Source organism: Pan paniscus, chromosome 11 (assembly GCF_029289425.2).
Source record: "Pan paniscus chromosome 11, NHGRI_mPanPan1-v2.0_pri, whole genome shotgun sequence".
Classification (NCBI taxonomy): Eukaryota; Metazoa; Chordata; class Mammalia; order Primates; family Hominidae; genus Pan; species Pan paniscus.
In genome coordinates, this window is record NC_073260.2 from 51,326,712 (window position 1) to 51,344,598 (window position 17,887).

Sequence of the window (17,887 nt, forward strand, 5' to 3'; positions counted from 1 at the left end):
CAATACCTTTTTCTCAATAACTGATAAAATAAAAATAGACAGAAAACCAGTGACAACATAGAAGACTGAAACATTATTGGCTGGGCGCGGTGACTCACACCTATAATCCCAGCACTTTGGGAGGCCGAGGCAGGTGGATCACCTGAGCTCAGAAGTTTCAGACCACCCAGGGCAACATGGTGAAACCCCATCTCTACTAAAAATACAAAAAAATTAGCGGGGTGTGGTGGCGCATGCCTGTAGTCCCAGATACTGGAGAGGCTGAGGCAGGAGAATTGTTTGAGCCCCTGAGGCAGAGGTTGCAGTGAGCCAAGATGACACCACTGCAATCCAGCTTGGGCTACAGAGTGAGACTCCATCTCTCTCTCTCTCTCTCTCTCTCTCTCTCTCTCTCTCTCTATATATATATATATGTATATGGGCCGTTTACATTTGATATTATTGACGTAACTGAGCTTAATTCTACCATTCTAATAATTTGCTTCCTGTTACCATATACCATTGAAACACAATGTATCAATATGTGTATATATATAGTATCAATGAATATATGTGTATGTATATATGTATGTGTATATATATAGTTTATGTATATATAAACTATATATATAAACTTGCTGTAATATTAATACTCCACCCAATAACATAATATATGTTCCTTTAAAATGCACTAATAAGATTTCCAAGATAGACTATATTCTTGGCCATAAAACAAGTCTTGATTAATTTTAAAAAGATTTAAATCATATATAGTAGACCACTGTGAAATCAAAGTAAAAATCAATAACATTAGTATCTCTAGAATATCTCCAAATACTTGGGTATCAAACAGCACACTTCTAATTAAACCATGAATCAAAGATATCAAAGGGGAAATTAGAAAGTTTTTTTTTTTTTTTTTTTCCTGAGACAGAGTCTCACTCTGTCACCCAGGCTGGAGTACAGTGGCATGATCTCAGCTCACTGCAACTGCCACTCCCAGGTTCAAGCGATTCTCCTGCCTCAGCCTCCTGAGTAGCTGGGACTACAGGCACCCGCCACCATGCCTGGTTAATTTTTGTATTTTTAGTCGAGACAAAGTTTCACCAGCTTGGCTAGGATGGTCTCAATCTCCTGACCTCGTGATCCACCTGCGTTGGCCTCCCAAAGTGCTGGGATTACAGTGACAATCAAAACACAATGTATCAAAATTTGTGGAGTGCAGACAAAAGGTCTGTATTAGAAAAGAAAGCTCTCAAATCAGTGATTTCAGCTTCCTACCTTAAAATACTAGAAAAAGATAAAAATGGATTAAGGACTTACATGTAAGACCTGAAACTGTAAAACTCCTGGGAAAATAGTAAAGAAAAAGCTTCATGAAATTAAATCTTGGCAATGATTTAATGGATTTGACACAAAAAGCAGAGGCAACAAAAGCAAAAACAAACAAGTGAGACTACATAAAACCAAAAATCTTCTGCACAGCAAAGGAAATAATCAACAGAGTGAAAAGGCAACCTACAGAACAGGAGAAAATACTTACGAACCGTACAACCAATAAGGGGTTAATTTCTAAAATATATAAGGAACTGCTATAACTCAATAGTGAAAACTCAAATAACTCAATTAAGAATGAGCAAAGAACTTGAACAGATATTTTGCCAATGAAGACATAAATGGCCAAGTGTCTGAAAAGGTGTTCAAAGTCATTAATCATTAGGGAAATGCAAATGAAAACCACAATGAGATATCATCTCTGTATTAGTCCATTTTCACACTGCTATGCAGAAATACCTAAGACTAGGTAATTTATAAAGAAAAAGAGGTTTAATGGACTCACAGTTCCACATGACTGGGGAGGCCTCACAATCATGGTGGAAGGCGAAGGAGGAGAAAGTCATGTCTTACATGGCAGCAGGCAAGAGAGCGTGTGCAGGGAACTGCCCTTTATAAAACCATCAGATCTCATGAGAATTATTCACTATCACAAGAACAGCACGGGAAAAACCACCCCCAATGATTCCATTACCTCCCACCAGGTACCTCCCACAACATGTGGAGTTTATGGGAACTACAATTCAAGATGAGATTTGGGTGAGGACACAGCCAAACCATATCAATCTCATACCTGTTAGGATGATTATTATTAAAAAAAAACAAAAGCTAAAAGTGAGGTTGTGAAGAAATTGGAACTCTTGTACACTATTGGTGGGAATGTAAAATGGTACAGCCATGATGGAAAACTGTGGAGATTCTTCAAAAACTTAAAAATGGAATTACTATGTGATGCAGCAATTGCACTCCTGGTTATATATTCAAAGGAGTTAAAATTATGATCTCTAAGAGATATCTACACACTCATGTTCACTGCAACACTATTCACAATAACTAAGATACAAAAACAACCCAAATATCCACTGATATATGAATGGAAAAAGAAAATGTAGTATATATATATACAACGGGATACTATTCAGCCTTAAAAAAAACAAAATTCTACCATTTGTGACAATATGGATGGACATAGAAAACATTATGCTAAATGCATTAAGTCAGTCACAGAGAGACAAATACTCCATGATTCCACTTAAATGAGGTATCTAAAATAGTCAAACTCATAGAAGTAGAAAATAGAATAGTGGTTGCTAGGGGATAGGGGAGGGGGAAATGGGGAGTTGCTGAATGGGTGTATAAGGTTACAGTTAGACAAGATGAGTAAATTCTAGAGATCTGTTGTACAACATAGTGCCTACAGTCAACAATATGGTATTATGCACTTAAAATTTTAAGATCTCATGTTAAGTGTTCTTACCATATACACACAAAACAATAAACAAACAAACAAAAAGCAACAAAAGGACACAAGAAAACTTTTGTAGGGATAGTATCACGAGAATATGCATATGTTCAAACTCATTAAATTGTACACATTAAATATATATAGTTTTTAATATATCAATGATATCTCAGCAAAGCTGTTAAAAAATTAAGCTGACATACACAACAAGCACAACAAATTGGAAGAGAATATGAAAGTTAAATAAGCCAAAGGGAAAGATAAAGAAAATAAGCCAAAGGGACAGATAAAGATTAGTAACCATGAAATAGAAAAGAGAAAAAATATAAAGAAAATAAATGAATTAAAAATGGTTCTTTGAGATTAATAAAGTCATAGATTCTACAGACATTCAAAGGATATAAGAGAATATTAACAACTTTATGTTAATATATTCAACAACTTAGATGAAATTCCTTGAAATAGATAAATTACCAAAGGGCACTCAAGAATAAATATATCTATTAAAAATTAAACATAGTTAAAAACATACCCACAAAGAAAACCCTAAACATATATGGCTTCACTGTCAAATAGCACTATATATTTAAGCAGTAAATAATGTTGATTATACACAAACTCTTCTAGAAAATTGAAGAGGAGGAGACATTTTCCAACTTACTCTATAAAGCCAGGGTCTCAATCCATTCAGGCTGCTATCACGAAATAACTTATACTGAGTAATCTATAAACACAAGAAAGTTATTGCTCACACTTTTGGAGTAAGGATAGACCAAGATCAATGTGCCAGCAGATTCAGCATCTGTCAATTCCTCATCGATGGCACCTGCTATGTGTCCTCACAAGGTGGAAGAGGTGAATGAACTCCCTTGTGCCTCTTTTATGAGAGCGCTAATCCCATTTATGAGGTCTCCACCCTAATGAAATAATCATCTCCTAAAGTTCCCACCTCTTAATACTATTGCATTGGTGGTTAGGTTTCAATGCAGTGAATTTTGGGGGAAACACAAACATTCAGACCACAGCAGCCAGCATTACTCTGAAACCTTTTTTGGTTTCAGAGCAGATATTACAGGAAAATAGATATTACAGGAAAATAAAACTGCAGATGATAATCCCCACCATGCACACAGACACAAGAATTATCCAGTTAATAAAATTTAGCTAAATGAATCACACAATATATAAAACAGTTCATACATGATGACTAAATGGGGTTTATCCCAGAAATACAAGGTTGCTTTAATTTTGAAAATCAATTAATATAATGTGCCATATTAACAGAATAAAGATGAAAAATTCTATGACCATGTCCGCAGATGCAGAAAAAGCATTTTACAAAATCCAATATTAATTCCTGATTAAAAACTCTCTGGAAACTATGAATTGAAACAAACTTCCTCAACCTGATAAAGTATACTGACCAAAAACCTGCAACTAACATCATATTAGTGATAAAATGCTCTTCTTCCCACGCCACAGGAGGACTTCCCAGCGCTCGGCGGCCCCCGCCCACCCCGGATGCCGCCGCCCCCAGGCTTCAGCGCTGTGGTGCTCCTGAAGGGCACGCCTCCCCCTCCCCCACCGGGCCTGGTGCCCCCAATCAGCAAGTCGCCCCCCGGCTTCGCTGGCCTTCTGCCTAGCCCCCAGCCCCGCCACCACCACCACCACCACAAAAGCACCCAGGCCGCCGCCTGCCCCACGGGCCTACCTAGTCGCCGAGAACTTCCGGGAGAGGAAACTTCAGCTCATCCAGTCCATCAGGGACTTCCTGCAGAGCGACGAGGCCCGCTTCAGCGAGTTCAAGAGCCACTCAGGGGACTTCAGACAGGGCCTGATCTCCGCAGCCCAGTATTACAAGAGTTGCCGGGACCTGCTGGGAGAGAATTTCCAGAAGGTCTTTAATGAGCTGCTGGTCCTGCTGCCCGACACGGCCAAGCAGCAGGAGCTCCTGTCTGCACACACGGACTTCTGCAACCGTGAGAAGACTCTCAGCACCAAGTCCAAGAACAACAAGAAGAGCACGTGGCAGGCCACCACCCAGCAGCGGGCCTGGACTGCCGTGTGTGCCCCACCTGCCAGCAGTTGCTCACGCATGGCGACGCCAGCAGCCACCAGGCGCTGCATGCTGCCCGGGACGACGACTTCCCCTCCCTGCAAGCCATCGCCAGGATCATCACGTAGCTCCCGCCAGCGTGGCCAGAGCTATTGCACCATGAGCGTCCTTCCTCCTTCCTCTGCGGGCTGCCAGGCAGCCACGTCAGGCCCGGTGAGGCCACCTGGCCTCTTGGTTGGCCAGGCCCACCAGGAAGTCACCAGGACGGTCCACCCGCCCTGTTGGCACACTCAGGCGGGAGTCCACCCCTGCCTCAGTGGTGGGCCAGTCTCGGTTTGCATTCTTGTGCTTTTGGGAGGCGCCAGGGGAGGGAAGGGCTGGGATGCTGGGACCTGTTGTTGCTGGCAAAGCCAAAGGTCACAGTGGCCTGATCTGGGCCCTCCCGAAGCTGAGGGCTGCAGCCCCTGCGGCCTCACAGCTGAAAGCTGCGGCGCCACTGGTGCCAGAGTCACATGTCACAGATGTGTGTTGTGTAAACAGTTGGCTGTTTCGTGCTTCACGAATGTTCAGGATTAAAAGCAGACAAGAAATTGTGCTACTTGAAGTTGAATCTTTTTATGAGACAAGCTGAATCTGGGATCTCGAATTGCCTCTGACCTTTTATAAGACAGTTTATCTTCAAATAAATTTATTTTGCAATCACACACACACACACACACACACACACACACACACACACACAAATGCTCTTCTTCTAATATCAGGACACAGCAAAAATGACCACCCTTTCATTTCTATTCAACAATGTATTAGAGATCCTAGCCATTCTAGCCAATAAAAATAAGATATAGAAAGTGATCTTATTTAAATGGAAGAAGTAAAATTCTTTAATTTGAAGATTACATGATGTTTTATTTTTATGCAGAAAATTCTATAGATTCAACAACAAACTACCAAAACTAATAACTGAGTTTAGGAAGATCACAAGACATAAGGTCACAAAAATCAATTGCATTTGTATTCATTAGCCAAAAAACTGAATTTAAAAATGTTTAAGTACAATTTATAAGGTACCAATAACATATAAAATATTAAGATGTAAAGCCAATTAAGTATATGCAGGAGATATATGTTGAAACTACAAAATAGTGATAAAAGGAACTAAAGAAGACCTAAATAAATGGAGAGACACATTATGTTCATGGTCAAAGACTCAATATTTTTAAGATATCAATTCTCCCCAAATTGATCTACAGATTCAAAACAATCTCAGTAAATCTTTTAGAAGGATTTTTTGTATGTATTGACAAGATTGACAAGATGATTCTAAAATTTATATAGGAAAGCAGGTAACCTAGAATCATCAAAACAACTTGAAAAAGCCAGTGTTTAGCAGCCCTGCCATATCCATTCTTTTGCCAAATTCTTTTCTTTTATTTTTTTTTTTGAGACAGAGTCTCGCTTTGTCACCCAAGCTGGATGTGCAGTGGCGCAATCTTGGCTCACTGCAACCTCCGCCTCCCAGGTTCAAGCCATTCTCCTGCCTCAGCCTCCCAAGTAGCTGGGACTACAGGCACGTGCCACCACACCCAGCTAATTTTTGTATATTTTTAGTAGAGACAGGGTTTCACCATATTGGCCAGGCTTGTCTTGAACTCTTGACCTCAAGTGATCCACCTGCCTCAGCCTCCCAAAGAGCTGAGATTACAGGTGTGAGCCACCGCAACCAGCCCCAAATTATTTTCAATGCCACTTTGGTCATACATAAAATTTCCTTATGATTGTGATTCTGTTCCTTAGCCTGTATTCTCTTCTCTTATACAACCACTATCTTTGCTCTATTATCACCTATCAAATTTATTATAAACTTAAAACATGCCCTCTCTGTGCTAATTTTTGCCTTGTTCTCCTTCAAAATTGTCTTGGCTATGTTTGGCCCTCTTATCTTTCATATAAAATTTAAGATATTTTTGGAATTTCCATAAAAATCTGTCATTATTTTGACAGAAATTGTATTGCATATATGATCATATTTGAAAACCAAAATCTTTATGTTACTGTCTTCCCATCCATGATCATCTATCATAACGTTATTCAGTTTTTCTTTTAATACCTCTGACTAAAGTGTTATATATTTTGAACAGTCTAAATTTATCATGCCATGTATATAATAGATTGATCATGTGTTTGTTATTGTAAGTATCTTTTTAAAAATCTACTTAATGTAACTTTTTGCTGGTATATAAAAATGCAACTGATTATTCCTGGTATGTTTTCCTCTGACTACTTTTAAGATCCTCGTTGTCTTTAGTCCTCCCCATCTTATTATGTTTTTTTTGAGACTGAGTCTTGCTTTGTCACCCAGGCTGGGGTGTGGTGGCGTGATTTTGGGTCACTGCAACCTCTGCCTCCCAGGTTCAAGTGATTCTTGTGCCTCAGCCTCCTGAGTAGCTGGGATGACAGGTGTGTACCACCATGCCTGGCTAATTTTTGTATTTTTAGTAGAGATGGGGTTTCACCATGTTGGCCAGGCTGGTCTCGAGCTCCTCATCTCAAGTAATCAGCCTGCCTTGGCCTCCCAAAGTGTGAGATTATGGGCATGAGCCACCATGCCCGGCCTAAGATGTGTGCTTTTTATTTCACGTTTTTAATATGTTTTTGTGCCCTATGTTCTCAATACACTCTGAAACACTGTCAGTCTTCATCTCACACCTAGAGTTGCTCTGTTTTCCCAGGCTCCTCGTTTTTTCCCTCAAAGCTACTCCTTTTCCTTTGCTATCTATCATTTATATAATGTCCAGAGTGAGATTTTTAAAATGCAATTCAGATAACATCATGCCCCTGCTTAAAAGCCTGGGAATGATTTCCTTTGCATTTAGGGTTCTTAAAAAAATCTTTCGAGTAGCTGACGAGGCCCTGCCAATGTCTACACCCTTTCTTTGGCATCCTCCTTTGTTTTGTGATTTAGTCCCACTGACCTCCTTCAAATTCTTTCCAAAAAATTCCTGTCAGGCCGTTCACTCTCTGGTCTGTTTGGGCCACTGCTCCTCACTCACCGTACCTGCCTCATTTGTCTTTATTCTTCATGTTGGAGCTAAAGTATAACTTTCTTAGATGACTTTCTCCATGGAACCTACTATCATAATTCACTGTCCTTGTTGAACTCCACATAGCACCCTGTTTTTCCTTTATAGAACCTACTGCATATTGTGATTATATGTATATTTGTGATTACTAATTTGTTTCTTTCTCCTTCCTTACCACAAATCTTAAGACAAAAATTAGCCTTTTAAGGCCAGGCATAATGGTTCATGCCCGTAATCCCAGCACTTTGGGAGGCTGAGGCGTGCCGATTATGAGGCCAGGAGATCGAGACCATCCTGGCTAACACGGTGAAACCCCGTCTCTACTAAAAATACAAAAACAGTGGCCGGGTGTGGTGGCAGGCGCCTGTAGTCCCAGCTACTCAGGAGGCCGAGGCAGGAAAATGGCGTGAACCCAGGAGGCAGAGCTTCCAGTGAGTCGAGACCGTGCCACTGCACTCCAACCTGGGCGACAGAGCGAGACTCCGTCTAAAAAAAATTTAATGAAATGAAAATTTTTTAAAAATGAAGAAACAATCCAGAGAATGGAAGCAAGTATTTGCAAACTATTCATCAGACAACGGGTTCATCCACAAAAGATATAAAGAATTCAAACTACTCAAAAGAAAAAATACAAACGATCTTATTAAAAAAATCTACCCAAAACCTTTGTCCCCCACCATTATTTCCCTACACCTTCTTTTCCCGACCACCTTTGACCCCCTCCCTCTGGCCACCCTTTTTCTTCCTCCATCTGCCCCCAAACTTCTTCACCATTTTTCTCCACCATCATTTCACAAAGCCTTCTCTACTCTCCTGCTCAACACCCTTTTCCCCATCCACCTACCCAAACCCTTTCCCCACTGTTTCTTCCCACCGTCTTTTCCTCTTATCCCTGGCCACCCTCTTTTTACCCCTCCCGCATCACACTCTTTTGCTCCTTCATCTAAGCAAAAACATTTTCCCCCGCCTTTTCCCAAAACCTTCTCCCCACTCCTGCTGCTCACCACCGTCTTTTCCCCCTTCATCCACCCAAAAACTGTGTTCTTCATCGTCTTTCCCCCCGTTCCTCCTTGCCATTTCTCTTTCCCTTCTCCATCTACCCAAAAACATTTCCCCCATCTTTTCACAAAGCCTTCTCCCCACTGCTGCTCATCTCCCTCTTTTCCCCCCTCCATCCACCCCCCAAAACTTTCCCCACCATCTTTTCAAAGTCTCCCCCCTTTACCACTCGTGCTCTTCTTTCCCCAATCCTGCTTGCCATCCTCTTTTTTGTCCTGTATCTACCCCAAACTATTTTCCCGTCGTTTTCCCAACCCTCTAATCCCTGCTCCCTCTCCCCACCCTCTTTCCTCCTCCTCGTCACTCTCTCCCCCCTCCATCTATCGAAACACTTTTTACCCACCGGCTTTCTGCAAAACCTTCCCTCCCTCCCGCTCCCCACCCTGTTTTTCCGCCTCCATGTACCCAAAAACTTTTTTCCCCACCATCTTTTCGCCGCCATCTTTTTGCAACGCCGTCTCCTGCTAAGCTATCCTTTTTTTCCCTTTGGCATTAACTACCCTCTTTACCCACCTCCAACTATCCCAAAACTGTTTTCCTTCTTCTACCTCTCCAGCCGCGCCATCTCCATCGCTGCCAACAACCGCAGCGAGGCAAGCCACGCTCCCGCGTCTCCAGCCTCCAGCATACGGCCAGTGACTCCCGATTCCTAGTCCTCTACGCCGGGATGCGACTACCTCGACAGGTCAGTACAGGAACCTGAAAACACCAGATTTCTTTTCAGCATCATTTATATACTGCGGTTATGTCCACGGAGGATCCTGGACTGCATGTTTTGATTGGATGAGAAAAAAACCTCCAGGCTTACTCTGATTGGACTTCATGATCATGTTCTGACTGGATGAGAGCAAGTCTTAACAACCAATCACAGCATGAAAATAAAGTCCAATCAAAGTAGGCCTAGAGGTTTTTTCTCTCGTCCAATCAGAACATGTAGTCCAGGAACCGCTTTTGCATAACCTCAGTAGATAAAGCATGCTGAGGTCATGTCAGGTCATTTCAAGCTCTTCTGTGTCAAGCTGAGGAACTTCTCTGTGCCCGGCTTACAGAACTGGAAGGGGTCGCCACCTTCCGCCTGATGGAGGCTGGAGAATGGATAGAACCTGGATCCCTGGAGCCTGGGACACTACCTCGCTGCGGTTGGTGGTGGCCACAGACCAGTAGGAGGGCGGCTGGCAGCGGGAGCTTCTTCTGCCGGGCTGGAGGACTAGGAGAAGGAAGAGGGGACCACCACATGCTGGAGGCTGGAGCCTGTGCCACCGTGGCTCACCTCGCTGTGGTTGGTGGCAGCTCACCTTGCTGTGGTTGGTGGTGACGTCGGAGACTGCAGCTCAGCCACAGTGGTAGAAATGTGTTGGGGTAGGTGAGTGTTCCGGGGCTGCCCTGTACGTCTCTGGGGGCAAGGGTTGGGTGTCCTATTGGGGCTCACTGCTAGAGGCTACACTGCCTGTGGTAGTGGTCTGATTGGGGGCACTCTCCGGGGTTGCATTGCTGGTGGTGGGGCAGATTGGCTGGCTATCTGGGGCTATGCTGCCCGCGGTGGCAGGAGTGGTGGGGGGAGGCAGGTTGTGTACACTAACGTGTACTGCTGGTGGCTGGGGAAGGGTTAGGGGCGCTATCTTCTGCTGCACTTCCTGCAGCAGGGGGTGGGTTGGGTGGAGTTACCCAGGGCTACAATGCTGGCAGTGGGGGGTGGTTTAGGGGCATTGTTGGGTGCTGCACTGCCTGTGACTGGGGGGTGCGCCATCAGGAGCTGAACTGCTGTGGTGGAGTGGGGGGAGGCGGGTTTGGGATGCTATCCAGTGCAGCAACACCTGTGGCTGGGTCAGATTGTGGGCACTATCAGATGGTACACTTCCTGCGGTGTGGGGGGAGTGCTTTGGGGGGGAGTATTGGGGTTACATTGCCTTAAACTGTAGGGTGTGTTGGATGTGCTATCTGGGGGCTACACTGCTAGTGGCAGGGGGCAGATTAGGGGTGCTACGGGGGCTATACTGCCAGCGGTGTTGGCGAGCTGAGGAGGTGGCAAAGGCAGCGACAGCAATGGCCTCCTTCTTCCTTCTGGTGGCTTCCAAGTAAGGGATCGTTCTCCTCTTGCCGGACTCCAGACTCTAGAAGGAGATCTTCTCCTGCTTGAGCTAGATTGCACGGCAGGGCCCCCACACCCACTGTGGTTTCCCATCCTGTCCTCATGCTCTGTGTTGCAGAGACCACCTGGGACTACTGGGCAGGGAGTAGTAGGCACCACGGGGGAAGTGGGGGACAGGGCACTGTGGGTGGAGGCATCAGGAATGGGAACCAGCCCTTGGGTGGGGAGGGCTGGCTGGGTCTGAGTTTCTCGTACTCAGGCTCCCCAAGGAAGGCAGCCCTGGTGGGCCCAGTAATTCCTGGCTGGCTGGACCTGGCCAGGGGCTGGTTTCAGTGAAGGCACTCACTCCCACCCCAGGCCCCAGTTCCTGGCCAGCTCTTGCCAGAAGGAGAGGCTGGACTTTGGAAGGTGGGTGTGAGTGCCTTCAATGAAGCTGATCCCTGCCACCCAGTCACCAGTGTGACAAGGTGAGGCTCTAATGGTTCCACTCCCTGAATCCTGTTTTGGGCTTTTTGGGCTTTGCCTGCCCAGCTGCTCCAAGCCAGGCTGAAGGAGGAGAAGGAGGAGTTGCCTGTGGTACGGTTTAGCCTGCAGATGACGTGGTTCTGCAGCTTGCCTCATGTGGTTGGTGGTGGTGATGGAGACTGCAGCTCGATCAGAGCGGTAGGAGGACACCCACGGGGGCCAGGTGGTAGGAGCCTGGTCGGGTGGGCTGGTACATTGAGGGTGACGGTGGTTGTATTGGCATCGGCGCTAGTGGTGGTAGCAGTAGGAAGTCTGGGGGCCGGGAAGGGGGAATAGGAGCACTGCAGGGCCCATCCCATTCTGGGGTGGGGAGGAACCTGTGGGTGCTGTAACGAAGGCCTCGGTGGCAGTGGTGGTGGTACACCTAGGGTCTTACTCTACTTGATTGTAGTTTGTCTGTGGTTCACATCACTTTTTTTTTTTTTTTTTTTTGAGACAGTCTTGCTCTGTTGCCTAGGCTAGAGTACAGTGGCACGATCTCGGCTCACTGCAACCTCCGCCTCCTGGGTTCAAGTGATTCTCCTGCCTCAGCCTCTTGAGTAGCTGGGACTACAGGTGCCCACCACCACACCTGGCTAATTTTTGTATTTTTATTAGAGATGAGATTTCACCATATTTGCCAGGCTGGTCTCAATCTCCTGACCTTGTTATCCACCCACCTCAGCTTCCCAAAGTGCTGGGATTACAGGGGTGAGCCTCCATGCCCAGCCTATACCACTTTTAAAGTTTCTTTGCATCATCTTAACTCTTTCCACCCGTAATCACAAGTGAATGACAACCAAACACTTAATGACATATAGATATTTATTATTTAATAGAATCCAAAATAAGTGCATTTTATGAATTAAATAAACAAAACACTGAAAGGTTCATTTCCATTTTTCTGTTAAAAGCTTTGTGCTTGGCCAGGTGTGGTGGCTCATGCTTGTAATCCCAGGATTTTGGGAGGCCAAGGCAGGCAGATCACCTGAGGTCAGTAGTTTGAGACCAGCCTGGCCCACATGATGAAACCCTGTCTCTACTAAAACTACAGAAATTAGCCAGGAGTGGTGGCAGGCACATGTGTAATCCCACACACAGCAACCCCATTACTATACTAGGGGTATACCTCAAGGAAAATAACTCATTGTAACAAAAAGATGCATACACAAGTATGTTCATTGCAGCAGTATTCATAATAGCAAAGACATGGAGTCAATCCCGGTGCACCAAAGATAGATTGAAAATCCAAGGTAGATTGGAAAATTCCATATATATACCATGGAATACTGTGCAGCCATGAAAAGAACAAAATCATTTCCTTCGCAGCAACATGGATACAACTGGAATCCACTATCCTAAGCAAACTAACGCAGAAAGAGAAACCAAGTATCTCGTTTTCACTCATATGTGGGAGCTACACATTAGGTGCACATTGGCATAAACATAGGAACAACAGACACCGGGAAATAAGAACGGGGAGGGACAGAGTGGGCCAGGGTTGAAAAACTACTTCTTGGGTCCTATGCTCACTACCTGTGTGATGGGTTCAATTGTACTCCAAACCTCAGCATCCCTCGATATACCTTTGGAAGAAACTTACACAGGTACCACTTTAATTTAGAATACAAACTAGAAAAAAAAAAGAAAAATTTACTATAAAAAATTTTCTGTAAGTAAATATAAATTTCTTTTTAAGAAAAAAATTACTGAAGTAAAAAAATGGATTAAACTTTTACAAAGGACAGTTTTGCTAAGAATTTCAAAGCAATGCATTCACTGCAAAATATGACTTTAATTGTTTAACTTTTCTTTTCTTCTTTTTTTTGAGATGGAGTCTCGCTCTGTCACTAGGCTGGAGTGCAGTGGCACGAGCTCAGCTCACTGCAACCTCCGCCTCCTGGGTTCAAGCAATTTTCCTGCCTCAGCCTCCCGAGTGGCTGGGACTACAGACATGCACCACCACACCCAGCTAATTTTTGTATTTTTAGTAGAGTCGAGGTTTCACCATGTTGGCCAGGATGATCTTGATCTCTTGACCTCATGATCTGCCCGCTTTGGCCTCCCAAAGTGCTAGGATTACAGGCATGAACCACCATGGCCGGCCATTATTTAACCTTTGTACTAATAAAACACCACCTTCAAAAATTATGTATATCCAATAGACCAATATTATCTATTTTTGTCAGATTACTCTAAACAGCATTGCACAGATACATTCTCTATTATCTAAACTTAAAATAAGTAGGAATTTTACTTTATTTATGTGATTACTTTTCTTTTTAAGCAAACTTCATGTTACGTCTAGTCCCTAAAAATACTAAAGGCCACATTTTGTAAGTGATATATTATTCTCATGATAATGTCTCTTGTTTAACTTAAACATTATTATTTTTTTACGTATTTTAGATGGAGCCGGACTGTGTAGAACAAATAATTACAGAAACAAAGAAAAGTATGTTTCCAAAATTTATTAATTAAATTTAGGTTTATTTTAGTAATAAAGTGTAAATATCAAATGGCATTCCTTTTCATTATTGGGTTAGTAGATACTACGTTCAGTATCTTTTCCTTACACACATCTAGTGAAAGATGTGAAAACAAAAACTTTCACAGTGAAGAGTATACTCATGTACCATTAATTCCTCATGTCCGATAGCTTAAAAAATTCCCAAGAAGTGTATCCATCTCTTTTTTACTGACTCTACAATTTCTTCACTTTTGCCATCCTCATGGAACTGTCAGCCAGCACGTTGAAAGGATTCTCTGAAAACAAAGTCATCATCAAGTTCTCTGGGTTTTGGTAGAGATTGAAGGCCAACAGACCTCAGACTCATTTAGAAATACTTAGTTGAGGAAAAACCCTTCATAAGCAGTCGCTTGACAGGTGACATTTTAAATCTCCTGTCATTTACTGTGCCATTGGCTTACATCTGTTCTCAGGAAAAGTTCCAAAATTTTCACCATGAAATAAAAACACCTGTGTCAATGTAATTCTTGTCAGGTTACTCAGCCTTATGTCTCGCCGCTTACCGCACTCTGCCCTTTGCTCTAGCACCAAAGTGGGCGGAGTAGAACTCTGTAGGGCTCTTCCTCACCTCAGGCTCTTTGCCTTCGCCTCATCTATCTGGCAAGCTTTTCCTTGTCCTTCAAGTATCAACCCATTTATCTCCTCCACAAAGCCCATGATATTGACACAAAAGTGGGATAGATGTCTCTTCTGTGTTTTTCAGTAGTGCCCTGCTTTATACCTGTCATAGTGTCTATGACTCTATACGGACATTGCCTGCCTGTCTGTTGTTTTAGGTTATCGCATAGGACTGTTGAGAGGTGGACCATGCCATCTTCATATTGTAATTCCAGTACTGATTCTAGTGCCTTAGCACGTGGGTGTTGAGTACATGTATAAAGAATGGAAAAGCTGTGATATTTAACCACAATTAGAATTAATGCCATGCGTTAATTATTTAATAGTGATTTTGTATTGTAATTGTACGTACATATTTCTCATTCTTTTTAACTCTGATAACGTTCTCAACTCTTTAGATTTTAAACTCACACTTAGTTAACTGAAATGTTTTGGGTAAAGAACATAATCCTTTCTTTTTCTTTCCAGCTTTTGCTGTGTTGGGCACTTGCTCCCATCTGCTTTCTTCTCTAGAATCCACTGGTAAGCCACATCTAATAAAGAGAATATTTAACCATAAAATCTTAAGGAAAGGTTGTGTGATTTAAAAGATCATAAAACTTTATTACTGGGCTATTTACATGAAATTTTAATTGCTTCTCATTACTAAAGTAGAATATTTTCATATCATATGTATGATGAAAATTTATTATGGTATTTTAAATGATGTTTTTTAGCCCCCTTAAGTTTTAAGTGGATCTTGCAAATGAACACCAGTATTATGGAGTTTGACATACTCAAATTGCCCAAATGTCAGCTGTTTAAACAGCCAAACAATCAAATCATCCTTGATACTTTAGTAAAGGTCATCGAAGGCTTCTTTGCATTTTACAGGTTTTATTACTATATGTAGTAGGAGACTTAAGGAGTACCTGCCAGGTTTGTCCATACTAATGTTATGAATTTCTTTTTGTAGTTCAACCGTATTTTGTGTGGAGATACTTTGAGGCTCTGTAAATATCTGGTTACTCCTAAAAACCCACTAGATTTAGTATTTCATTGATGTCTTGTCTTTGAACAAGTATTACTGTGATGGTTGCCAGATGATTATTTTCATATTCTCTTGTTTGTTCTACATGGAGAAATAAAACCAATAAATAAAGGAGAAGGGAAAGCTCATGATTCTGGTGCTCCAATTCTCCAAGATTAGGCCAGTGGTAGACATTTCTTTATGTCTGACTTTATGTCTTTTTGATTTGTCTCTGTTACTCTTGTCAGCAGTTTTTTACTTTCTGGCACAAGATGTTCCAAAATAATCTTGTATTTTCTCTGTTCCAGCCCTAGAATGAGTAATTTTTCTTAGAAGCAGAGTTGGAACCACTGAGGAAGCACAGGTGAGCCCTCCCCAGGACACACTCGCTAGACCCCAACAGAAGAACTGTTGCTGCATCCACTGAGGTACCAAGGAACTAGCAAAGGGCCTTCTGGCTGTCTGGGGACAGTCCTCATGTGGTCCCTGGCTCAGACTCAAAGGTTCTGGATTAATTTGTCTGCAGCCTCTGTGCTGTGTCTCTAGATCGGGGCTCTGTGGGAAGGGCCCTGGGAGACCCAGCAGCACAGGGTGGCTCCTCTGCCAAATGTCCCTCCCTTCTCCCACTCTGACACTCAGGAATAGGGTAGATGGCATGTCCAGGCAGTGCCAGGCCACCTCATTGTCTCCTTTGAGATGGGCCCAGAGGGCCTTGGGGGGCGAGTGTGAAGCTGGGTACCTGGAGCCTGAGGCGGACTGTCCCTTCCTGTGTCTTGGAGGAGAGGCCTTGGGGCCCAAGAAACCCCCAGGGCCTGATCTCTGGGCACACATGCAGGGAGGGAGGGTCTGTGGGCTGATTGGGGCATTATAATGAGACGTTGAGCACCGCTGCACAGGGGCCTCGTCAGTGGATCATGGTCAGAGATGACCTAGCCATCAGGACCTGGTCAGTTGGGACCACATCAGCAGGGACCTGGCTAGGGGGTGGCCTCCTCAGTGAAGGCCTCACCGGTGGGGATCTGGTGACCTAGTCATTGGAAGCCTAGTCAGTGGGGACCTGGTCAGTGGTGGCCTTATTAGTGGGGTCTGATCGGTTGGAACACAAATAATAAAAAACTGGTCGGTGGGGTCTATTCAGTATATTAGGGGTCTGGTCAGTGTGGGGCCTTAGTGGCTTGGAGCCTGGTCAGTGAGGGCCTGGTCAGAGGGGGCTCAGTCAGCTGGGGACTGATCCATGGAGAATTGTTCAGTAGGGGTGAGGTGAGCGGCAACCTGGTAAATTGTGGTCTTGTCAGTGGGAACCCAGTCAGTGGGGTCTGGTCCGTGAGGCCTATTAATAGGGGCCTCTTCCAGGTTATGGAGACATGGCCAGTGGGGACTTGGTCAGTGGGACCTGGTCAATGGAGGAGTGGTCATTAGGGGCCTTGTCAGTGGGGACCTGGTTTGGGGGGCGCCTGGTCAGTAGGAACCTGGCCAGTTGGCCACTGTGTGACCTTAGGCAGGGGGTTTGTGGAGCCTCCTTGCTTCCATGTGTAGCAAGGTGAGTCAGGGCACCCTGGAGCGTTGCTGGAAAGAGAATGTGAGAAGATGTGTTGAATCCAGCACTGCTTGGCAGACCTCCAACTTTACCCACAACCTGGGTTCCACCTAGAGAGGGTGCCAGCCCGCTCTACTCTGCTCGGCGCCCCTCGTCTGTCTGCATCCCCAGGACCACACTCGGTGGGGAGGGCAGAGATTGGGGAGTGCCTGTGGATTCTCTAATCCTGGCCCTGGGCCCTGGTGGTGATAGTGATGAGGACCTGGGTGCACCTGTGAGTGGAGCAGCTAGGCCAGGCCAGAGAAGCAAGACAAATACACCCATATGCACATAGACACATGCATGCACAAACACATTGCATGCACACATGTGAGTTCAGGGGATAGAGGACACTGATTCTGGGCCCTCTTGACCCAAGCAGGCTCCCGTTGTGGTGTGTTGTGTCACCCCACGATGTCACTGTTGCTGAGCCCCCATTGCCTATGTGTTGTGGAGCAGTTAGAGACACACAGCAGTGTCTGTGAGTGGCTCTGCATGAAGGGCCATTTTCTAGGTGAGAGGCACATCTCAGCACAGCTCACTGATCAGACTTAGGTGAGTGGAACCTGCTCTCTTCTCTTCGT

At 44.2% G+C, this 17,887-nt stretch overlaps 1 long non-coding RNA gene across 1 annotated transcript; it reads left to right on the top strand.

The window, feature by feature from the left end:
* Positions 1–9,973: 9,973 nt before the first annotated feature.
* LOC130540487 (uncharacterized) lies at positions 9,974–16,091 on the top strand. Its single transcript, XR_008954455.1, has 3 exons — positions 9,974–10,336; positions 15,187–15,240; positions 16,036–16,091. It is a non-coding gene; the product is annotated as an uncharacterized LOC130540487 (long non-coding RNA).
* The last annotated feature ends 1,796 nt before the right edge of the window (positions 16,092–17,887 follow it).